Genomic DNA, 25,619 nt, shown 5'->3' on the forward strand with positions numbered 1-25,619 from the left:
GCGGCAACATGCTCGCCTTGGACACAAGACGACACTGAGCAATACAGGTTCGATCCCCGAGTCCGTGCTTAGAAACCTCTGGGTATTAAGCGCGTTATAAATAACCTATCATATCTTAGCGGGTCCCAGCAGGAACGGGTGGTCTGACCATCTGTTCTCTGCGGTTCCCGTTAAGGGACCTTGGAGCTAATAACGGTACTGCAATTTGCGGTACCGTTATTAGCGCCTTCCTCATTCCCATTGAGCCCTATGGGGGCTCAAGTGGAAATGGGGAATGGTTTACTGAATGGGGATTTACCGGGTCCTCCAGGGTCGAATGACCCGGTAAGTCCCCATTCAGCCAGACCGGACCCGGTCGCACCATGGCTGCCTCCAAACTCGGAATGACCCCCAAGGAGTTGTGCTTAGCTGTTGGTGCGGGTAGAACGAGGAGCATCTGGCTTCTGTGCAGGTGTATTTTGTATCCCATAGGTATTTTGTTTACAACAGGGAGGCCTCAAGTGATTGACTTGTCAGGGTTTTTTGGTAGGTTGGTGAGGTTTGCAAGTTGGTTCCAGAGATGTTGCATGTTTTAGTGGTTTAACAGAGGGAGAGAGTTTTCTCTATCCATTTGTGTTGTCATGTATGATCAGCATGTGGTGAGTCAGGGTTGTGTTGAGTATGAGGTTGATATTGGGTTTCTGTGGAATATCTAGATGTGAAACACATTATGATAAACCCAGATGTGAGTACAACAGTAAGTACAACTGTAAGAGGATTCAATTCAACACTACAGCTAAGTCAATGCCTAGTCTGGGATACTGAATGGAAACCCTTATTGATATATCTTTATGTCCAGTTCATGCGTTCTGGATGACTACCCCTATATAACACCCCTCTCTTGGAATCCTCCTGACCCCACTGAGCCAAGAAGTAGTTCTGTTTTGCAAGTTAAAAGGTTTATTTGAGAATTTAAACAATATAGATATATATCACACTTTATAATAAATTAATAATTGGATATCACACTTAATCTGATATGTAATCAATAATGGATAGTCTGGCACTACCACACTTATTTATAATCAATGATGAGTGGTTATAGGATGGATAAGATAGCAACAATACTTTTATGGTTTCAAATGGATGCAATGTGGAATGAAATGCAGTACAGAAATTAACTTGATATGCGTTCAACAAAACAATGTAATCACTTTTCTCTGGCAATCCCCTCCCCCCTTTATGCAATGCAAGGAAATGGAAGGAAAGCACACAGTTCTCAGAAATGCAATCAACTGTAATTCAGTTCACCCCAGCAAGCTTAGACTACAGAAGTTGGAAACACAGGCCCAAAATGCTTTTATATGTGCTGGCAATGAAGTGAAAAATATGCTAAAATGCTTTTAATTCCCTCTAGAGGTTCAGGGTGAGTGAAATATAGTTAATATTAGTCCAGGCTCACTTTAGCAAGGATCTAGGAGTAACTAGCAGGTTAAACGAATTTTTTCAGAGGAAAGCAAAAGCAGCTATCTTTTTGCAAGTGGAGAAATTTTCAAATCGCGGAAAAATTCACGAGTGCGTTTTTCGCGATTACAGCAAAAGTATCGGGGGTAGGAATGCGGTTCTAAGTTCGTAGGAAAGCCACGATTCTCAGCTTTAGCATAAACGGTCACGGAGATATGAGCGATTAAATAAAGGTCGTTTTTCAGATTTGAAATTTTAAAGTTAAAAAAAAAGACAAGTGACAGCTAGCAACTAGAAAATGGCAGGTGACAGGAGGCAGTTCTACTTAGATTAAAATAGATTGAATTATATTATTTTAACTAAGATATTGGTTCTGCACAGTTCTACTAGGTACTCACACTATATTCTTGAATTAGAATGGGCCTCGCCACGGATCTGGTCAGGTTTTAGACTGGACTCTGGTCTCTGCACTTCACAATGATCTGGGTCAGCTCTCTCTCTCTCTCTGGATTCTGGAGATTGATGGATTTGAAGTCTGGATCTTTCTGCACAGCTTTCTCTAGAGATTGATGGAGGTAAAGTATGGATTTTCCGGCAGAGCTTCCAGCTGCAAATGGATTTGAAGGTCCCTATCTGTCCTGTCTGTCTGCTTTTATCTGTTTTTAAAATGGGTGTGTGTGCAGCATCACTAGCCCCTACCTCTCTCTCAGCTTCTAATTGGTCAAATTTCCATCCCTCACTTGATTGGGAAACTGAAGTGTGTGTCGGCGTGATGTCATTTTATGGCTTGCAGAGAGGACACTCCCCTGTCAAATTGCACACAATCTATATTTGATAAAAAAAGACGTATTTGCACAGTACACATTTGTTTAAAATGACATACACACATCACATATCACAGGAGATATACCCTGTCCAAATCTCCTCTTCCTGGTGGGGGCTTGCATTCAGAAATGGCAATATTTGCACCTTTTTAGTGGTTTTGCAACATCAGATTTTTCTTCCAACTTCATACAAATGTACACAGCCTGTCCATACTTATACCAATGAATTTTCATTTGTCTAACTTAAACACAGTGTCTGTAATATTAACAATTAGCAGGGTTTTGCCCCAGAACATCACACAAACTGGAGTTTGGGCTTGAATTGAAGGTACATTTTTGAAATTAAGGCTCTCAAAGTTATACATTTCTGTCATTTGATTACAAAGAGTTATCAGTGTTTTTGTAAAATATATATTTTTCTTTCAATTCAGTTCTCAGTGTGTTGGAGTTCGCCTCCAAGACTTGGGTGGGTCAGTCACATGTGTCCTCTGGCAGGCAGGCCTTTGTTGACAGTAAACAGTCAAAATCAACATATTCCTTTCAGAGGAAAGGGGCCATTGTGTGGTCTCTGGGAAGCTGAGATCAGGAGGCCAGGGAGCCACTTTGCATTTAATTAACAGAACCCTGTGATTTCCTGGCTTCTTGTGTTGAGTTCTGAAGTGTCAAGAGTTCTCAGGACAGGCAACCCCTTTGAACTTTTAATTAAATAAGACCCCTTTCTTTGCACTAGACAGTTTTGCAAGATAGCTCTCCTTTCAGAGTTTAGACCACTAGCGCCACCCTCAGGATTTTGTGGTTACTGCATCCATCCTTGGGATTTTTTTAGATTGATTCATTTCAGCAAGTGATATTACATGGAGTATATTATCCATGTTCAGGACATGGCATTGGTGTGTTTCTGCAGTAAAGTAATTCTGTGCCCATGATTTTGCCATATTTGACATTCAAGAAAAATGAATTCCCAACAGTTATGGGTTTGCTTTTGGCAATCAGCATTGCCCCTCTGAGCTCACAAAATAGGCAAAATGGGATTTTCCTGTGCATTTTCTGGGGAGCTCTGGCCATCATGATGTTTTCCATGTCAGTACTGCACAGTTTTGAGGTAGGGCTCGGATGCATGGGTAAATACATCCCACAAGCCCCCCTCTTGCGATGGCCATTCGGTTTCACTGATGGGACCCGCAAGATCTGGGATGTAGTTCTCATCTTCTTCCGGTAGATGGCCAGTTCAGCGTCTCTTCCTTCATCCGGTGGATCGATCGGTCATCCTCCCCGGTCCTGATGGGAATATTGGGCGGTACCCCGGGCCGTTGCGTCTCTGCTCCCGGTCTCCGGATCATCCTCCTTGTCCCGTCTCCAGGTTTTCTTTCTCCTAGGATGACAAAGGAAGAACGGCAATACCTATTCATAGACATTTTTCCACCACTGTTGAGATAGTGGGGCAGCATATGCATTTCATCATAACGAAACATTACATTCTTATTTTGAAAAAAAAAAACAGTATAACTAAGAGACAGTTTCATGCAAATCACAATATTTTAGAGACTAGATGTGGTATGTTTTATGGTTGGAACTGAATTAGTCTGAGACAGTACCCGCTAGGATTCCAGAGGATTCCTCCAGTTGTTGCAGAGTGTGCCTGGGATGGCAACATTTCAACTGGTTTATGTGGACCCACTTGTCTTCCCCCGCTGCCAAAGGACCTTTGGGGATGTGGATTTTGTAGGCCACAGGGGAGATTTTGTCTATAATCTCAAAGGGTCCTTTCCATGTAGGCAAAAATTTTCGCTGTTTTGCCTGGTTTCTTTGGAAGTTGTATAGATAGACCCGGTCCCCCACCTGATATTCCTTCCTGGAAGTTTTCAGGTCATAGTGGGTCTTCATGCTATCAGCCGATCTTTCTAGATTCCGCTGAGCATAAGCAAAAGCATGTTGAAGGTGTTTCCTTAAATTCTCCACATACTCATGAGTTGTGGAGGCATTTATCAGTGTCTGCTCTTGGGTCCTGTAGAGCAAATGCTGGGGAAGCACCATCTTGCGCCCAGTCATCAACTCAAATGGTGACATTTTGGTTGCAGATGAAGGGGTAGATCTGATGGCCATTAGGACCAGAGGTAATCGGATATCCCAACTTGGCCCAGAATCTGCCACAAACTTTTTTAAGATGTTCACAATGGTTCGGTTGTAGCGTTCCACTGCTCCAGAAGAAGCTGGCCTGTAAGCAATATGTAACTTCCTTTTGACCCCCAGTATCTTCCACATCTTTGTCATTACTTCACTGGTGAAGTGGCTACCTCTGTCTGACTCAATCCTTTGAGGTAGACCAAAACGGGAAAAGATGTGGTTAATCATCAGGGCAGCTGCGGTTTCTGCCTTGCAATTTGGGGCTGGGAGACATTCCACCCACTTGGTAAACAAGCATGTCACAGTCAACATGTACTTATTCCCCCTAGCAGAGCGAATCACGGGGCCTACAAAGTCGATTTGTAAATCTGACCATAGCAGGTTCATCCCCCTCTTTTGGAGAGGCGCACGGTGCGTGAGGGATGATGGCTGAAATTGTGCACACACAAGACAACCCTTCAAATATTGGTTGAGGTCCTGCCCCAGTTGTGGCCAGTATGCAACCTCTCTTAAGATTTCCAATGTTGTGTGAAACCCCCTATGACCGGCGGTGGCCGCATCATGGGCGTGACTTAACATCAGGCTTCGGAATGAGGTAGGAACCACCCACTGATCGTGGCCAGCTTTGGATTTCCTTACCAACAAACCGTCTTGGATCCGGAACATTTTTGGACATTTCATCAACACTCTTAGGTCCTCTTTCCCAATGTAATCGGTATCCGTCAGGGGAAAGTTCTCAGGGTCCTCAATGTGCTGGTAAAATTTACCAATTATTGGATCCCCCTTCTGAGCTGTAATCAAATCAGCATCAGGGGTCTCCTTACTCCATTGTGCAATTGAAAGGTCGTTGTGAGCATTTGTCTGGGACCTAGTGATAGCAGTGACCTGGATTTCCCCCAACAGGGACTCAATCTCAATTAGATCCCCTTGGATGGCCCCAGTTTTGGCCAGCTGATCAGCTAAGTCATTTCCAGTTTTGTCTGGTCCCTCTACTTTGGAATGACCCTTGATCTTTTTCCAATAGATGGTCATCTCATTCGAGGTGACCAGATCATCAATGTTTTGGATCAACTTCCCATGTTTCAAGGGTTTGTTGTTAGCACATAACATGCCTCTGGTTTTCCAATTAACAAGGTGCTCCACGAACCCGTTCCGTACATAATCCGAATCTGTGATTATGACCAGTTCGTGGAGTTGATGCTGGACAGCAGCGAGGATGGCCTGATGCACAGCCATCAATTCTGCTACCTGACTACTTCGGGGACCAATTTTGTATCCAGCGGAGGGTTCTGGGGACTCATTCACCCATGCATTCCCTACGCCGGCCACCAGTTCTTTCTCCCCGTTGTTGTCAACATGGTACGAGCATCCATCCACATAGACAGTGGGCATTCCCTCACACTTGTCCTCTTCAAAGACTTTGTGGGGGGAATTAAGGCATGCCTCCATGTTGTCCTTGATTTTCAGACTTTCGTCCTCGAGACAGTTTTCTCTGGCACAATCATGCAAGTCAGCCAGACCTTGCGCGAGGGGACTCTTCTTGTTTTGGCCATATCTGACCTCCACAGGAAAGCCTTGCATTGACAGAATACAGGAAGTAATTCGGGAATTACTCACATTTCCGGCCCGGATTCTGTCACTTTGGAGATATTGCAGAGGCTGGTGTGGAGTCTCCACTATGATGTGTTCCCCCTGGATAAACGGGCGGTAATTCTTCAATGCCCACACCGTCGCCAGGAGTGCCTTCTCACAATCGTTGAATTTTTCCTCCACAGAGGATAAAGTTTTGCTCGCATAGGAGATTACTTTATTGACCTTGCCATGCTTTTGGTATAATACTGCCGTCAAGCACGTATTAGAGAACCCCGTCTCCAGGAAGAACTCCTTGTTTCTGACAGGGTAAGCTAGGCAAGGCGCTTGTGAGAGGCTTCTCTTGAGTTGTCTTACTGCCTCGGCTTGTTCTGGACCCCATTCCCACTTGACCCCCCCCTTCAGGAGATGAATCAGGGATCTGGTGATCTCTGCGTAGCCCTCAATGAACTTTCTGCTGTAATTAGTCAGTCCAAGGAGGCTCCTTAGTTCCCGCAGAGTTGTGGGGTCTTTCAGTTTCTGAAGTGCTTCCACTTTCTTTTCCTGGGGACAGAGACCCTGAGGAGTAATCTCATGCCCCAAGAAATTAACACGGGTTCTACACCACTGTGCTTTCTGAAAGGAAAGTTTTGCTCCGGCGGCCCTCAACTGCGTCAGAACATGACGGATCTCCGCTATGTGTTCCTCCACAGATGAACTTTTGATGAGGACATCATCTACATAAGCCAGGTTACCCCTCGCACCCAGGTCGGGCATGGCCTTATGTAGGAAAATGTTAAACTCATTACCGGAGTTAAGGTATCCGAAGGGAGTCCGGGTCCATGTGTATTGCTGGCCCCCAAAGGTAAAAGCCAGCTTGTATTGGTCCTCCCTACTGACAGGCACAGTCCAGTATCCATTGGTCAGGTCTATTGCAGTGAATACCTGTGACCCCTGGATCTGGGTCAGCCCTTGGTCAATGTAGGGCAGAGGCCATCGGGAAGTATGGACCCGTTTGTTGAGCTCCCTAAGGTCAGCGCAGAGTCTCCACTGGCCGTTTGGCTTCAATATTCCCAGCACCGGATTATTGAAGGTGCTGTGGACTGGACGGATTATTTCCCGGGACTCAAGGTTCTTAATTATTTCAGTAAGGGACTCCATTGATGCGAGAGGCAAGCGATATTGCTTCACAAACACAGGAGTCATGCCAGGGTCCGTGGGGATTGTTGTCGTGTGGATGTCAGTGCGACCACAGTCATATGAGTCTAACGCAAAGAGATCTTGGAAATCCAAGAAAACTTGTTTCAACTTTTGCTTTTGTTCCAGAGTCACAAAGGCATCAGCTAGGTTGACTCTCTCTTCCACCATCTGCCTGAAGCCTGGAAAGACTTCTGATTTGGCTATTTCAGCGGCCTCCTCCAGCTGGGTGGAGAAGTCCCTGGTCAGAGTGCTGATTTGGACTGGAGGCTTCAGGTGGGAAAGCCAGCCCTCATGGACCTGGAAAATCACCTCATCCCTCCTGAAGTCACAAGTCACATCTTCCTTACCATAAGGGCAAGAAGTGTACACCAGGAAGTTCCCCCCATGCCGGGTAAAAATCCTGTCTGGTGTTGTATTGTCATCACTGTCACTGTCAAAGCAGTCCTTGGGGATTGGCCCTAACAGTTCATTACCTAAATCTATGGAAAAATGTCGGTCATCAACCGCCATTCCAATAATGGTGCCTGCGGCTAGAGTAATACTCTTTAAGTCGCTGTTATCCACCTCTATTAGAATGGTGTCATGTTCTATGTTGACTAATGGTGTTGGGTTTACCCCTAACCCTTGCTGTTGGAGAGAAGCGTTTAGATGTATGTAAGCATCGGGGTTTTGCAAATATTGTCCTCTTTTAACTTTCACTTCCAGGGAGAATTGTCGGGTCCTTTCTGGGATGGTGACTTCCTCTTTGATCTGAATTTCAACTGCATAAGGTAGCAATTGAGCTGACCTAAATGCTTTTACTGGATCATCAAAGCCCATGGGATTATCCGCTAATCGGGACCAAGCTTTGAAGTTTATTAGGTCCAAACTAATGGCAAAGCGATTGAGAATGTCACTGCCTAAGTAAAAGGCGGCAGGGACGTCTCGCACGACCCAACAATTGTGGACTATGCTCTTGTTGCCAATGGAGATTTTGAGCATACACCTGCTTGGCAGGAGATGTTTGGAATTAGGTGCTTCCAGGTCCATTTCCCATTTGTCTATCAGTTTGAATGTGGGAGTGGCTGGATCTTTTGGGAGTTGGCGGAACATGGCTTCGCTGATGAAGCTCTTACCGTTATTCACACACACTCGAGCGAGAACAGAGTCCTTCCCATCATTTAACTGAACAGGGATGAACAACTGCTCTCCAATTTGCTGAATATCAGCCAGGTTCTGAGCTGATTTCACATCTTTCTGGACTATAGGAGTGGGAGTTTCTGATTGTGGATTGGTAAAGAATCTCAGAGTGTTTCCTTCCAGCGTGGAGTACCACTTTAGACTGGAAGGAAGGTTGATTTTCAGAAATAGAGAGGACCCTCCATCACCAGTCTGTTGTCCTACTGCTATTACTGTCACGTCTGGAATTTGGCTATTCTGGAAGTGAAATTCTACTTGGTCAGGTTTTTGTTCAACCATGTGGCAGGTGCCGTTTAAACTAACATGGTTGACACTCTGTTTTAATTTTATTGGTCGGCTAGTCTGGGTCCAGAGGACCTTGTTTACGCAATCTATTAGGGGTGACAACCTCCTCAGGAGGTCATTCCCCAGTAAACAAGGGGTGCCCTCTGGAGTCACTACTATGACCGGGTGTTTCAACTTGTGTCGCCCAATTTTAATGTCCAAGTCTGCAGTCCCCTCAACGGGAATTTCCTTCCCGTCAAAGTTCTGCAGTTGTCCAGGAAGAGAGGTGAGAGGAATTTGGTAATTCCCTCCCCTTCCTGCATTCAGTTCATCAAAGGCCCTTCTGGACAGAAGGGTAGCTTGAGATCCCGTGTCCACCAGTGCCAAAATTGTACCCTGCCCCTGTACTTGTACCGGGGCATAGTATCTTCCCTCCTTCTCCTCAAGGGGGCACAGATAATGCACATTTTTGGACAACTGGTGGGCTAACTTTCTGGTTTTGGACATCGCTAGCGAAGAGATTTGGGCAGAATTATGTGGAGAGCCTTGGGAATCTGAAAGAAAAAGTTGGCAACTGGAGATCAGAGCCATTGTGGGTTCCCCTGGCTCTGGTTCCGGGCCGCCCCCCCCTTTTTGGAGGCAGTCACCAGGATGGGTTTGAACCAGGGGATTTTCTTGCTGTTGGTTCTGGGATGAGATGGTGGGCGGCGGTAGCTCAGTCTCCACATCTCCCCAGTCTGGATTTGCATCCCTAGGGACCCATTTTTCTTTGGGAGGAGTTCCCCTCTCTCTGAAGGAGAAGATCCTTTTCCCAGGATCCTCTGAGGATCCCTCTCCCTCAAATTGGAAGATCTGTACCTCCTCCTCAAACTGAGTCTGTTTGGGTCTTTTGTTTCTCCTACCCCCCCTCTGCTCCTTAGGAGGCAGACTTTCAGGGGCAAGAGATTTTGTTTCCGGTTCCTGGGTCTCCAGGGGCTGTTTACAAGTGAGGAAGGAATCTTCCTCCAAGGCTTTACACCCCCCTTCCCTTTGTGCCTCCTCCCTGGGAACCGGTGAGTTATCGGGGTGCTGCCCCCGTCATTGTTCTGGAGCACCAGGTCCAGAGTTGGGTGCGTTCTGCGCCGGCATGCCGATCGGAGGGTTCTGCTGAGCCCTCAGTATGTGACCCAGATCCCGTGCCATATTTTGGACCTGGCGCTCTAACTGGGAAACCCGCTCAGGCTGATACGGGGCCCTGTTTTCTCCCCTGGGCTGATCCCGGGAAGGGTAGCTGTCCCTCCTCTGGTAATACCCCGGGTTGGGAAGATTTGGGTACCCCTCCACCCTTGGCCTCCCCTCTCCCGGATTAGGTTGTCTGGGCTCAGGGAATTGGGGAAAGAAGGATGGATGATTTTGGGGTTGGAAGTTGGGTGGATACCTGGGAAAAAGTTCTGCCCAGGATTTGGAGAATTTCTGCCCTCCGGTGGGAAGTTAGGAGGGAAGTTCCCTGGGCTAGGTGCTTGGCTGGATCCCCCCCCTTGGGCTGGAGGAGTCCACACATAACCCAGGATGGGTCGATTTCCCTTGTAACGGGGACTTACATAGTCAGGAGAGCGAGGGACCCTATTTGTGGGACTACCTCCTTGACTCCCTGTTTGTGACTGGCCCGAGGACCTTCTGGGCCTAGCATTATTAGGTGCAGGTAGGTTTTTAGGCCCCCCCATCTCCAAATCCAAAACGGGGGTGACCTTTACCTCTGCCACCTTGGCAGCAGCAGGGGTGCTGTTGGCTTTGGGGTTTTTCTGGGCATTACTTTTGCTATCTACCGGTTTCTGCACCTCATAGATCCGGGTCGCCTGTTCAATGACCCAGTCTAAAGATCTTTTCTCGTGAAAATCCCTCACGAGCTGGGTCATTATGTATTTGGGCAAGGCATGGAAAAACGTATTAATAAATTCTCTGCTATCCGTGCGCACCCTTCTTGTGGTCTGTGCAAAAGCACGCTTTAACTCCTGCACAAATTCTTGTGGGGCCTGGTCCTCCCCACATTGTAAATTGTAGGCTGCCTTGCGAGCCTCTTGAGGATTTCTATGAGTAGAAAAATGTTTCAAGATGGCCGCCTTATAGGTGGACCATCTTAAATGATTTTGGTCCTCCAGCCCCGCAAAGAAACTGGAGTATTCCGGGGAGAAGGTCCACTTTACATATTGAATACAGCTTTGGCTGTCCTTCAAATGGAAAGTCTCCATCATTTGCTCAAACAACTCTAAGTGCTCCCAAACAGAATACTTGGCGTTCTTATGATAAGGCGTGATGACGCTCCTGATTGCCTTAATCTGCTTTAAGGGGTCCTTAAGCAAGGCCCTTTTTGTCTTATTGGCCCTTTTGGTCCGGGTAACCCTGGTCCATTCATCTTCTGACTCAGAGGCACTGCTCCCAGAGGTTCCCGTCTGTTCTTCCAGGTTTTCCCGGATTCTGCGAGCCTGGGAATGGCTGGCAGAATGTGGGGACCTGGTCTCCTGTGTCCTGTACCGTTCAGAGGAGTCTTCAGATTCCTCTTTGCTGCCAGGATTTGATGGGTACCTCTCCCACTGACCTAACTGGGCAGAGGTTTTCAGGATGCCCTTAATGGGCCTACTCACCTGGGGTTCCCCATCAAATTGCACCGTGCTTGGGTGCCCATACCCGGCTGCCCGCCCCTCCATTCCTGGGTGGTACTGGCCTATGAGCCCCATGCTTTTGGCTGGATAGTAATCTGCCATCCCTGTGGCCCTGTGCTCATGTGCGCCAGGGGACATGGGGGTGGCAGAGTCCAGGGACTGAGAGAAATAAAGGCCTCTGGTACTAGGGCTCCTGGGGTTATGCTCAGGAGTTTCTCTTTCCCAGCGAACCTCATCTCTATCCGCCCCTGCTCCCTGTTGCAATGCAAGAGCCTGCGCCTTCAGTTCCTCAGTTAAGGCCTTACTAGCCTCTATCAGTCTCTCCTGCATCGCTACCTGTTGTTGGAGTCTTTCATTGTGCTGGCAGAGAGCCTCATTCTCTCTCTGCGTTTCCTGATTGGTCCTGGAGCACTGGGCCAGTCTTTGCTGCAGGAGGGTTACCTCCTGAGCTGTGTCCCTATTGGCCTGCTCCTGTCTTGCCAGAGCATCCTCCACCCTCCTGGTGTGCTCTAGCAAGTCCTGGTGTTCTTTTTGGAGGTCACCCAGTCCCTGGTGGGCCAGGTGATTTTCTTCTGTTTTTCTTTTTAAATGGCAGACTTCCTGGCCTAAGGCGTCTCTTTCCTGGCTAAGAGCCTGCATTTGTGCCACCAGGTCGTCCCTCTGCCTTTGAAAGGCACCAGCTTTCTGGCGTTCTTCATCAAACTCTGCCTGGGTATCCAGGTCTTTCAAAATCAGCTTGTTGCTCTCTGCCTTCACTCTATCTAGATGACTTTGCAGGGTGGCTACCTGCTCCGTGCATGCCCTATTGAAATCTAACTGTTGCTCCAGCTTTTTCTGGCTCTGCAGTAGGGAGTCCAAACCTTCTTGGTACTCCTTCTGCAAGGCCAGAAATCTGGTATCCTGGTCAGCCTTTTCCTGTTGCAGGATGTCCATATCCCTCTTTATTTTAATGATGTGCTGTCTACTCTCATTTTCTGACTCCTGGCTCCCCTGCAGCCTCTGCTCAGAAGAGACCAGGTCAGATTGGACCTTCTCTAACGCCATCTGTCGCTTGTTCGCCAGATCTTGGCTTTCCGTACATTTATCCTGCATGTCTCCTATATATAGGTACAGGTATGCCGCTATCCTAACCATCTTGTCTTGTTCATCCTTAGCTTTAGGAGCCATGTATAGTTCACTCAGGGCCACATGTAGGGGACCCTGATCTCCCCATGTATCTGACACTGTTTCAGTGACCTGTTGCGTGATGGCCTGCAACCAGACCGTCTGGTCCTGGTGAGTCCACTCACCTCTCACAAATAACTTATGTAAGAAGTGCTCTCTGGCTATTTTCATGTCTACTAAGGTCGTCATTCTAGAGATTGGTCTCTGTCCTGACTTACAGAAATTAGTATTTTATTTTTGCAAAACAGACCTTTTTCTCAGAGCGTTCCTTTGAGGAGTGCTTTACAGCGTAACACAGCGTGTGATCCGACCGGATATGTGTATCTGGTCAGCTGGCACGCTGTATTAATCTGCACAAGTGATAGATCTAATCCAAACGTCCGGCACGGGCCCCCAATTTGTAAGAGGATTCAATTCAACACTACAGCTAAGTCAATGCCTAGTCTGGGATACTGAATGGAAACCCTTATTGATATATCTTTATGTCCAGTTCATGCGTTCTGGATGACTACCCCTATATAACACCCCTCTCTTGGAATCCTCCTGACCCCACTGAGCCAAGAAGTAGTTCTGTTTTGCAAGTTAAAAGGTTTATTTGAGAATTTAAACAATATAGATATATATCACACTTTATAATAAATTAATAATTGGATATCACACTTAATCTGATATGTAATCAATAATGGATAGTCTGGCACTAGCACACTTCTTTATAATCAATGATGAGTGGTTATAGGATGGATAAGATAGCAACAATACTTTTATGGTTTCAAATGGATGCAATGTGGAATGAAATGCAGTACAGAAATTAACTTGATATGCGTTCAACAAAACAATGTAATCACTTTTCTCTGGCAATCCCCTCCCCCCTTTATGCAATGCAAGGAAATTGAAGGAAAGCACACAGTTCTCAGAAATGCAATCAACTGTAATTCAGTTCACCCCAGCAAGCTTAGAGTACAGAAGTTGGAAACACAGGCCCAAAATGCTTTTATATGTGCTGGCAATGAAGTGAAAAATATGCTAAAATGCTTTTAATTCCCTCTAGAGGTTCAGGGTGAGTGAAATATAGTTAATATTAGTCCAGGCTCACTTTAGCAAGGATCTAGGAGTAACTAGCAGGTTAAACGAATTTTTTCAGAGGAAAGCAAAAGCAGCTATCTTTTGCAAGTGGAGAAATTTTCAAATCGCGGCAAAATTCACGAGTGCGTTTTTCGCGATTACAGCAAAAGTATCGGGGGTAGGAATGCGGTTCTAGGTTCGTAGGAAAGCCACGATTCTCAGCTTTCAGAGGAAAGTTACTGCAAGTCGCTAGCACAAACGGTTACGGAGATATGAGCGATTAAATAAAGGTCGTTTTTCAGATTTGAAATTTTAAAGTTAAAAAAAAAAGACAAGTGACAGCTAGCAACTAGAAAATGGCAGGTGACAGGAGGCAGTTCTACTTAGATTAAAATAGATTGAATTATATTATTTTAACTAAGAGATTGGTTCTGCACAGTTCTACTAGGTACTCACACTATATTCTTGAATTAGAATGGGCCTCGCCACGGATCTGGTCAGGTTTTAGACTGGACTCTGGTCTCTGCACTTCACAATGATCTGGGTCAGCTCTCTCTCTCTCTCTGGATTCTGGAGATTGATGGATTTGAAGTCTGGATCTTTCTGCACAGCTTTCTCTAGAGATTGATGGAGGTAAAGTATGGATTTTCCGGCAGAGCTTCCAGCTGCAAATGGATTTGAAGGTCCCTATCTGTCCTGTCTGTCTGCTTTTATCTGTTTTTAAAATGGGTGTGTGTGCAGCATCACTAGCCCCTACCTCTCTCTCAGCTTCTAATTGGTCAAATTTCCATCCCTCACTTGATTGGGAAACTGAAGTGTGTGTCAGCGTGATGTCATTTTATGGCTTGCAGAGAGGACACTCCCCTGTCAAATTGCACACAATCTATATTTGATAAAAAAAGACATATTTGCACAGTACACATTTGTTTAAAATGACATACACACATCACATATCACAGGAGATATACCCTGTCCAAATCTGCTCTTCCTGGGGGCTTGCATTCAGAAATGGCAATATTTGCACCTTTTTAGTGGTTTTGCAACATCAGATTTTTCTTCCAACTTCATACAAATGTACACAGCCTGTACATACTTATACCAATGAATTTTCATTTGTCTAACTTAAACACAGTGTCTGTAATATTAACAATTAGCAGGGTTTTGCCCCAGAACATCACACAAACTGGAGTTTGGGCTTGAATTGAAGGTACATTTTTGAAATTAAGGCTCTCAAAGTTATACATTTCTGTCATTTGATTACAAAGAGTTATCAGTGTTTTTGTAAAATATATATTTTTCTTTCAATTCAGTTCTCAATGTGTTGGAGTCCGCCTCCAAGACTTGGGTGGGTCAGTCACATGTGTCCTCTGGCAGGCAGGCCTTTATTGACAGTAAACAGTCAAAATCAACATATTCCTTTCAGAGGAAAGGGGCCATTGTGTGGTCTCTGGGAAGCTGAGATCAGGAGGCCAGGGAGCCACTTTGCATTTAATTAACAGAACCCTGTGATTTCCTGGCTTCTTGTGTTGAGTTCTGAAGTGTCAAGAGTTCTCAGGACAGGCAACCCCTTTGAACTTTTAATTAAATAAGACCCCTTTCTTTGCACTAGACAGTTTTGCAAGATAGCTCTCCTATCAGAGTTTAGACCACTAGCGCCACCCTCAGGATTTTGTGGTTACTGCATCCATCCTTGGGATTTTTTTAGATTGATTCATTTCAGCAAGTGATATTACATGGAGTATATTGTCCATGTTCAGGACATGGCATTGGTGTGTTTCTGCAGTAAAGTAATTCTGTGCCCATGATTTTGCCATATTTGACATTCAAGAAAAATGAATTCCCAACAGTTATGGGTTTGCTTTTGGCAATCAGCATTGCCCCTCTGAGCTCACAAAATAGGCAAAATGGGATTTTCCTGTGCATTTTCTGGGGAGCTCTGGCCATCATGATGTTTTCCATGTCAGTACTGCACAGTTTTGAGGTAGGGCTCGGATGCATGGGTAAATACATCCCACACAACAGAGCACACATATAGAGGAATGCCCCTTTTTTACAGACACATAGATGTAAAATATGGTAGAGCCCAATATGGTATTAGGATTTGCATTGCATACCGCTGCCACTAGTCTGGATTCCGGGCACTTGCATGGATCTGATAGGAACATTGTGGGAGGATGGTCAGGGGAGCAGAGTGAAAACAAGGTGTAGTGGTTTACGGTTGGTGCATATACAACTAGGAGCAACTGGCTTCTCTGTGTTTCTGTTTTCTAGGTACACAGTGATTTTTAGCCCAGGAGTTTTTGCTTCTAAAAAGGGAGACCACTAGTTCGCTCCAAAACACATAAATGTTTCTGGGGCCTTCCTGAACACTGTCGCCTAGGCCTTCTCTTTGGGGTTATCTTCTGGTAGAGAACTGGGAGCTTCTATTGAGCTCTCGTGGGGGTCAGCAGAGAAGTGGGGCCCTACACACTTCTTTACCGCACCTCTCCTCCAGGTTCTGCTCCTTGCTTCCCGGTGTCATGATGCGATTTCACCTCTCCACCCAACTCTAATTCTGTCTTGGACAAACATGGTCTGTCTGACCCTCCATACTCTTGCTTTCTATGCAGGTGGTCTTCACTTCTCCCCCCTGCTTAAGATGGTTTGGCTCTATCCCACTCATAGCAGTTCAGTCACTTTCTCTTTCTCCCTCCTCCTGCCAACAATGTACTCACCTTCGATAGTATCTCTCCTACTCACTATCATCCTTGCTTAACACCAAGTTGTGTCCTCTTTCTTTTCCAAAACAATACTCTCTTCCTGAATCTTGCATTTCCTGCTTCTCTAAATACACCTTCAAACCATTCTCCTTTATCTCTTCCCTGTTTAGTATGCCATGTCCATTTATCGTCCTTCTTTAAGATGGTATTTCTCTCCTTCCTCTCTCTAACAATATCTTTCTCCGTCCTCTCCGGATTAAGATCTCTGTCCTCTGTCACGCTCTAATAATAATTCTCTCTTGCCCCTCGGGTATGATAACTCTCATTTACCCAACTTCACCCTCTTTCCTCTTCCTGGTTGTATCTCTCTAATGGACAATATCTCTCTCTACACAAGCTTCTTCCACCTTCTTCCACCTTCTCTCTCTTGCATACCGTCACTCACCACTAACACAGTCAAATCTCTCTCTTCAGCATTATCTCACTCTTTCCTCACTCTTTCTCCAGTGAACCAGAATCTCCCTCCAGCAGCACACTCTTACTACTACTACCCTCCCCTAACCACAAATCTCTGCCTCCTACTAAGAGCTCTTCCTTCTCTCTACGGCGCTTTTTTCTCCCTCTTTACCTGCAGCACTCTCAGGCCTGCCTCGTCACTTAGGCCCACCTGAAATATTGCACTGATAGGGGTTGTGTCTAAAGAAAAACAATACACTCAATGTGGACTGCATTGGTGCATACATTGTTAAATGTAGTGAGTGAACACAGAGGTAAAAGCAGTCCAAGCAAGCAACTGGCAAGAGTCCCCAAGCACTGTCTTCTGCACACAAACTATTGTGAGAACAGCTGTGCTGTGCTGGGAAAATATGTGGGAGCTCAAACGTTCATGAGAACACATACGACCAAGGGAAGTGTGAGTTAAAGACACCTCTCCTGTGCATGTCCGTGCATTGTACAGCATGAATTCTGGAACATACAAGGCAGAATAAATCAAGCAAGCCCCCGAAAAAGCTACATGTATGTGATTGACAAACTGTACATGCTGGGACTTCCAATATTACCGAACCAGAATTAAGCCATGAGTGCTAATCCTCGAGTATTGCAAGTTACTGACAGTTAGTTTTTGCAGACCCAAGAGACACTGTGTATGGGGACTAACATATGAGGGGCAACCAAGAACACTCATTTTAATCAGTGGCCTGTATGCATTCCCTCGAAGACTATCACTCTGAACATAAAGCAAGCCAACAAACATGCCTCCTGCCACTACCACCAGCCTTCCACCTAGTGAAGCAGCTATGGCACAGGGATTCAAGCTAATCAAGTACCCGAAGGGAAGCCATGTGGGAGAAGAGGATCAGAAACATATAAGTTCCATACCCTCCATCTCGCTACAGAGGAAACACACCTGGGAATACAGGATTGAAGGAACAAACGCGTCACCTGGGGAGCCAGTGTGGGAATAGGAGATCCACAAAATCTCAACCCCAGAAGGGCACCTTCACACCTCTGCACCCATTGGGTGTAGGAAGCAGTTTACTGGTAGTTGCTTGTTTTAAATGGGAGATGCCACCTTAAAACACAGTCCAGCTCCAGACTGCAGACTCCTCACTTCACTGTGTCCCCTGGGAGTTCAGGTAAGGTCCAGTTAAGGTGTCCCAAGGGCAGGGGTCTCTTCTGCTGCTACTTCTCCCAAGGATTGGTCCTGACCGACTGGGCTGGCTGCCCTTTAAAGCATGATCAATCCTCACTCTGGGTGGAGTTTTGGGTTATGATTTGCACCTGTGCTATGTGGGCTTTGCTCTCCTCTGATTGGGCCATGTCCCTGTGGTCATGTGGGTTAAGAGGGGGAGAGTCTGAGGTTATACATTGTGTTGCTGCCATTTTGGATTTCAAGCTTGCCTTGAAATGATGAGTTTTCTCCGCCTGTCCCCTGTATAGGGCTGCTGATTTGCTTTGCTTTGAATTGTTTGCCTACAGGAAACTTAAAGCAAGTAAGGAAAACCATTTCAAATTGCAGAAATGCTTTTGTGATTGGGGACTTCGCAACCTTTTATTTCCCACGATGCTATCATGAATGGGGAAGCAGTAAGCGTTTGTTTCTGAACTTGCACAGTGAATGCTCAAACAATTCCTCGCCTTTCCCCCCTGGTTGTACGCCACATTGTTTCCTTTCCCCTCGGAATCCTCGTGCCGCACCATTGTACATTCTACCTGCTCGCCCCGACTTGTGCCCTGCATTACGTGTACCTATGATTCCTCTGCACATACTTAGCTTCTAACTCAACCTGTAGCCTGTCTAGCATGGCCTGATGTTACACCACTGCATGTACAAGGTTCTACGCCAACCTACCTTTCATTGCTGCTCATCCGTGTGCTCACCTCAATAACTGTATTCCAACTTATATAACCTATGCATTTTGACTAATTTGTTTCATTGTCAGTGTTCACTGCAGTTTAATACTATTACGCTATGCATCCCACCTTCGCCCTATTGCATCCAGGTGCTGTGTCACTATATCCAAACTACACTGCCCTATCTGGGCTATAGGTGCCACCCTTGCATTCTATCCCAAATATGTTATTTGAAACCCAGGTGCTAGCTCCGTCGTATCTGAGCCTAATTATGCACTAGAACCTTGGTGTTACCCATTGCATTCTCAGTTCAAATGTTATATTTTAATTCTAGGTGCTACCTCCATTGCATTGAGTCTAATTGCCTTTTAGAACAGCTGAATATAGCCCAAATTTGATATTTCAATTCTAGATGTTACCGCCAACGCATGGAGTCTAACTGTGTTTAGAATTGCTGAATTCAGCCCAAATGTGTTATTTCGAATCTAGATGTTACCTCCAGCGCATTGAGTCTAACTGTGTTTAGAACTGCTTAATTCAGCCCAAATGTGTTATTTCAAATCTAGATGTTACCTCCATTCCATTGAGTCTAACTGTGTCATAGTTACTTAGCCACTGCTACCTTAATTGTAATCCCTCCCCTCGGCACCACACCATACTTATCACGTGAACTATCAGGCCACGACATGCGGTCGCTGTCCTTTGCCAGCCTCTACCTCACCCACATAGCCGCCTTAGGATTCTTATCCTTTACTGTAGGCACTCAACCCGCCAGCATTTCTAAGACACACCACATTTACATCCACGATTTCCACCCCACTCATCCCTCTACCGTGTTCCATTGTACTGACCATCCCTCGAATCCTTACCTCAATGACCCAGCTCTTTGGCTTAAGCCCTTTGCCACTAAACCTACACCAAATCTTCCATGCACAATACAATCTAGGAACACCAGACTTAGATCTAGACTGCCCCGACCATCTTGCACTCAGCGTAGCCACACTGCACTTCCCACCTATGCTACCTAACCCCTCCTCTTCCACCACACATATCTCATCACTCAAGGGAGCCCTTATCAATGCCAGATCCCTCACGACTCACGCCCTTGACATCGCAGACCTAATCACTGTCCAAAACCTTGACTTCCTAGCCATTACTGAAACCTGGTTACATGATGCTTCTGGCCCACTCCTCGCCCTATCCATACCTAAGGGTTACGCCATTATTAGAATTGATCGACAATCAAACCTGTCTAAAGGAGGAGGAGTCGCTTTCATACACAGTGACAAGATCACTATGAGAACTATTGCCAATGCCCAATTCAGCTCTGCAGAATCCCTATCAGTGAAACTATCCCTCTCACCTGCTAACACAGCAACACTCCACCTTATATACAGACCTCCAGGACCACTTGGCTCATTCACTGATGATGTTACATCTACATTGTCTGCCAACACGAAGCCTAACTCCCAGGTACTGCTATTAGGTGACCTCAACCTTGACCTCTCGATCCTAAGGACCACATGGCCACCGAAGTTGCCACCACCCTTGCCAACCTAGGTTTCCAGCAGCGCATTCGCGATCCTACCCACAACAAGGGCAGAACGCTCGACTGGTTAGCAGACTTCAATTGCAACACCACTGTCAGCTCCAACACTGCTTGTGCCTGGTCTGACCATCACGTCATTACCTTCCTCGTGCCAGCCACCAACCCTCAGCCCACACCTACCATAGCCCTTGCTATACTCACTAGAAATAAAAAGGACATTACCAGGGAGAAATTGCTTCCTCTCATCCTCCCTATCTTGAACACTTGTGCCGCGCAGCACAAGGACACCACCATTTTAGTAGACACCTTCAACAGCACTCTGCTCAAAGCCATTGAGACCATAGCCCCGCTAAAAATTCACAAAGCCAAACAACATTCCCACCTGAACTCCTGGTTCACTCCGCAGCTTAACGTTCTGCACAAAGAAAAGCGTAAGGCCGAAGCTCTTTTGAAAAGTCATCCTAGTACGACTAATAAAGCTTCCCTCCTGATCACCTCACTTAATTATAAGGAAGCTATCCTTAAAGCCAAAAAAGAGACATGTAACCTACGCATAACTCAAGCAGAATCCAACACAAAAGAATTATTCAAAATTCTCAAAGAATTAGAATCCCCTTCACCTGCCCCCGACTTGTGCATTAACGACAGCACCTGGTGCAACAACATACAAAAGGCACTTCTCAACAAAACAACCACTCTGCAGTCTAAAATTAACGCTAAACGAAACTCTCTCCACACTCCCCTCTCAAGCAAAACCTTGCCACCTAAAACAACCTCCCCATTCTCTCCCTTGCCTTTCAGCTTTACGCCACTCAATACCCTTGAGGTTGAATAAATCATCTGCAACTTAAAACCCTCCAATTGCCAAGGGGACTCCTGTCCAGATCCGATCATTAAGGAATCGGCCCATGACCTCGCTCCTTTCATAACAACCTTTATCAACTCCTCATTTCAATCGGGAGTGGTCCCTAACAATTTGAAGGATGCTTGGGTCATCCCTCTTCTAAAAAAAACAACCCTAGATCCCGAGGTCCAAACCAACTATAGGCCCATCACTACGCTCCCGTTTCTCCTAAAAATCTTAGACAGAGCAGTTTACCTAACGGCTTCAGACCTAAGCATGGTACGGAAACAGCCCTTTTAGACCTCAAAACCCAAATTGAGGATCTAAAAGACAAAGGTAGACTAGCCCTGCTACTACTACTAGACTTATCCACTGCCTTTGACTTGGTCAACCACCAAATCCTTTGTCATCATCTGAAAACTGCAGCCCACTTCTCTGACAATACAACTTGCCCTTTGTCGTGCCCTTTGGTCGCTCATAGACCACAGTAATTATGTTGTGCCCTTTGGTCGCTCATAGACCACAGTAATTATGTTGTGCCCTTTGGTCGCTCATAGACCACAGTAATTGTGTTGTGCCCTTTGGTCGCTCATAGACCACAGTAATTATGTTGTGCCCTTTGGTCGCTCATAGACCACAGTAATTATATTGTGCCCTTTGGTCGCTCACAGACACAGTAATTATGTTGTGCCCTTTGGTCGCTCATAGACCACAGTAATTATGTTGTGCCCTTTGGTCGCTCATAGACCACAGTAATTATGTTGTGCCCTTTGGTCGCTCATAGACCACAGTAATTGTGTTGTGCCCTTTGGTCGCTCATAGACCACAGTAATTATGTTGTGCCCTTTGGTCGCTCATAGACCACAGTAATTATATTGTGCCCTTTGGTCGCTCACAGACACAGTAATTATGTTGTGCCCTTTGGTCGCTCATAGACCACAGTAATTATATTGTGCCCTTTGGTCGCTCACAGACACAGTAATTATGTTGTGCCCTTTGGTCGCTCATAGACCACAGTAATTATGTTGTGCCCTTTGGTCGCTTAACACAGCAGACTTAGCAGCTACTCTGCCCGCACTCTACCCAAAACTAGAACTCTAGCCATCCATCTAGATACAGGACTCTCACACATTATACAATGCTCTTTATACTATCCTATCTAGTATACCTGGCCTCTTCACTCGCCCTATTGGAACGACTCACCATGTCGCCCCTTATAGCAACCACAATACAACAATCCACCATACAATGTAACATAGCCAACAGAAACCTAAGACTTCGAGCAAGACTACCCAGAATCTTTGATCCGCTCATCAAATACGAAACTAACACCATTCGAGCCAAAAAGGAACCCACTCGCAAACCTTTCACCCATAACTACATTAAGCACAACAATTACCAAACAAACAAAGAAACAAATGCCACTCCTAATGCAGCAATAAATACTGTTACACACCCTAACCGCACACCTAAACTTAAAGGAGCCTTAATAAACGCTAGATCTTTAGTCGCCCATGCCATAGAAATATCTGAAGTCATCTCGACAGAAGACTACGACTTCCTAGCCATTACAGAAACTTGGCTGCATGAGGCATCAGGCCCAGCACTATCCCTAGCTTTGCCCAACAATTATACTATCCTCAGAACGGATAGGTGCGGAGCTCGAGGTGGCGGACTAGCCATCATCGTCAAAACTAAACTTGGGATGAGACTCACCCCCTCACCAACCATTGAATCTTGTGAGATAATGACTACCAAGACATCAACAGCTAACTCTCAAACTCTTAACCTTCACTTGATATACCGACCTCCAGGTCCTATCAAGAATTTCATAGAAAACTTAACTACCACCCTATCAGAAAACCTCAAAGATACTACTCAATCAATACTTCTAGGTGACCTCAATATTGGCTTCAATGATATCAACGACTCACACGCCATAGCAGCATCCAACACCCTAACAGAACTCGGATACACCCAAAGAGTGTTTGAGCCCACCCATATCAAAGGGAGAACCCTCGATTGGATTGCTGACCACAACTGCAATATATCTACTCTCACCATCTCACCCCAAATCTGGTCAGATCACCATCTTATCTCATTCTCCTTGGACACTGTCACCCCTAAACTGAAACAACCGTGTGCACCACCCGCACTTACCAGAAACAAAAAAAACATGACACTAGATAAACTACTCCCTGGCATCATGCCCACCTTGGACGCTTTACCTGAGAACCTTAACCCTAACAGCCTAGTGGAAGAATTTAACAACATCATGAACAAAACCCTTGACGACATCGCACCACTCAAGCTCAGAAACAGCAAACCACAGAGCCACCTGAACAACTGGTTCACCCCTCTCCTAAAAAATCTGAGATTAGAAAAAAGGAAATGGGAAAATATGTGGAAAACTAGCCCCACTCCAGAAAATAAACTAAAACTAGTTAATATCTCCTCTCATTATAAAAAATAAATCATTTTAGCTAAACAAGAGACCTACAATAACAGAATTACACAAGCTAGATCAAGCACAAAAGAACTGTTCGCCATACTCAGAGAACTGGAAAACCCAATAACACCTCAAGATAACTGTCTTAAAGATAAAAAGTGGTGCTCTGAAATCCAGCAAGCTCTCTCTAACAAAGTCCGAAACCTCCAAAAGAAAAAAGAACTAAAACGCGAGACCTTAGCATCCAATATATTACCGCCTACTAAGACACTTTCTAACTTCAAACCCACTACGCAATTCCACTTCTCCAAAGTCTCCATACTAGAAGTAGAAAAAGTAATACTTGGCCTAAAACCGTCCAACTGCAAAGGAGACCTATGTCCAGCACAACTCATCAAAGATGCCGCACGAGATCTGGCACCATTTATCACTAAGCTAATTAATGCCTCCTTTACCACAGGCATTATCCCCAATAACTTAAAAGAGTCTTGGGTGCTCCCACTCTTAAAAAAGGCTACTTTAGACCCCACTATACCCACCAATTACAGACCTATTACTACGGTACCGTTCCTTTTGAAGATACTGGACAAGGTGGCATATATCCAAATCCAGAATTTCCTGGAACAAAACCAACTATTAGGCTCCCGACAATCTGGCTTCCGCCCTCTTCACGGCACAGAAACTGCACTGATTGACCTCAAAGCCCAAATAGACAAAGTACGAGATTATGGAAAACCAGCACTCCTCCTGCTTCTAGACCTATCGGCCGCTTTTGATTTAGTGGACCATAAAGTCCTATGCAACCACCTAGATTCAGCAGCACACTTCTCCACTGAGGCCATAGCATGGATACAATCCTTCCTTAGTGACCGCACCATGAGGGTTTTCTCACCTACAGCAGCTGCAGACCCCATCCCTATTACCTGCGGTGTGCCACAGGGATCGTGCGTTTCACCAACGCTATATAACATATTCACTAAGCCCCTGTTTGATGATTTGGACCATCTGGGTATCACGTATACTAACTACGCCGACGATACCCAGATCCTCCTCCCACTCACGGGGGTTTACGAAGAAGATCTAGCACTGGTGAACAAAATATACAGCATCGTTCAGGCATGGATGGCAACCCACGGCCTATGCCTGAACGATGATAAAACTGAGTATCTTATCCTAGGCACCGCACCCCTCATCAATAAACTAAGCACAAATTACTCTTCCTTCATCATAGATGGGAACTGCATACAGGTTGCTAAAGAAGTTAAAACATTAGGGATCTACCTTGATTCTACCTTATCATTTTCCAAACAGGTAAATTCCCTAGCTTCCTCAACAGCCTACACATGTAAGCTCATTAGAGCAGGAAAACAATTCCTATCCAAGCACAGTTGTCTAACACTAGCCAGAGCCCTTATCATCTCTAAACTAGATTATTGTAACGCACTGTACATAGGAGCCTCTAAATCCATCATCAACAAAATTCAGATACAGCAAAACAAGGCCCTCCGAGCGGCACTGGATATCCCCAGGAGAGAACACATTACAGAAACAAGAAGGAAACACAAATGGCTCTCCACCCATGAGAAAATCAGACTTAAAACTGCATCTCTCACATACAAATCTCTACACAACAAAGCCCCTCAATACCTTAAGGACAGATTCACCAGATCACACCCCACAAGACAAACCAGACTTGCTTACACCAATCGCCTCCAAGTACCTCGCTTTAAACTGACCACCATAGGCGGAGCTAGCTTCCCAGTCAAAGCTGCTCAATTGTGGAACGAATTACCCACTACCGCGAGGCTAGAACATTCTCTTTCCAAATTCAGGCAAATTGTAATTAACTGGCTGACGACAGCTATTGCTAATTGAAATTATGATAATGCTCACGCCTGCTTGCTACACAGCATCTGTACCATATGATTGTAAACTTGCATTGTAAACTTGCATCTGTAACTGATAATTATCTGTAACATGTAACTGTAACCTGTAATTTATGCTCTAAGCTGTACATCTTCTTACTTCCTGCGCCCTTATACCCCAGGGTCCGGTGTGCATAATAAATACTAAACAAACAAACAAACAAACAAACTAATTGGATTAAATCATTCCTGGACAACAGACATATGAGAGTATTCTCCCCAACTTCCTCTGCTGACCCTGCGCCAGTCCCTTGCGGGGTCCCCCAAGGATCGTGCGTATCCCCTACCCTCTACAATGTTTTCACTAAACCTCTGTTTGATGTGCTTGAC

The sequence above is a fragment of the Ambystoma mexicanum genome, chromosome 8 (assembly GCF_040938575.1).
Source record: "Ambystoma mexicanum isolate Mex_15411 chromosome 8, UKY_AmexF1_1, whole genome shotgun sequence".
Classification (NCBI taxonomy): domain Eukaryota; kingdom Metazoa; phylum Chordata; class Amphibia; order Caudata; family Ambystomatidae; genus Ambystoma; species Ambystoma mexicanum.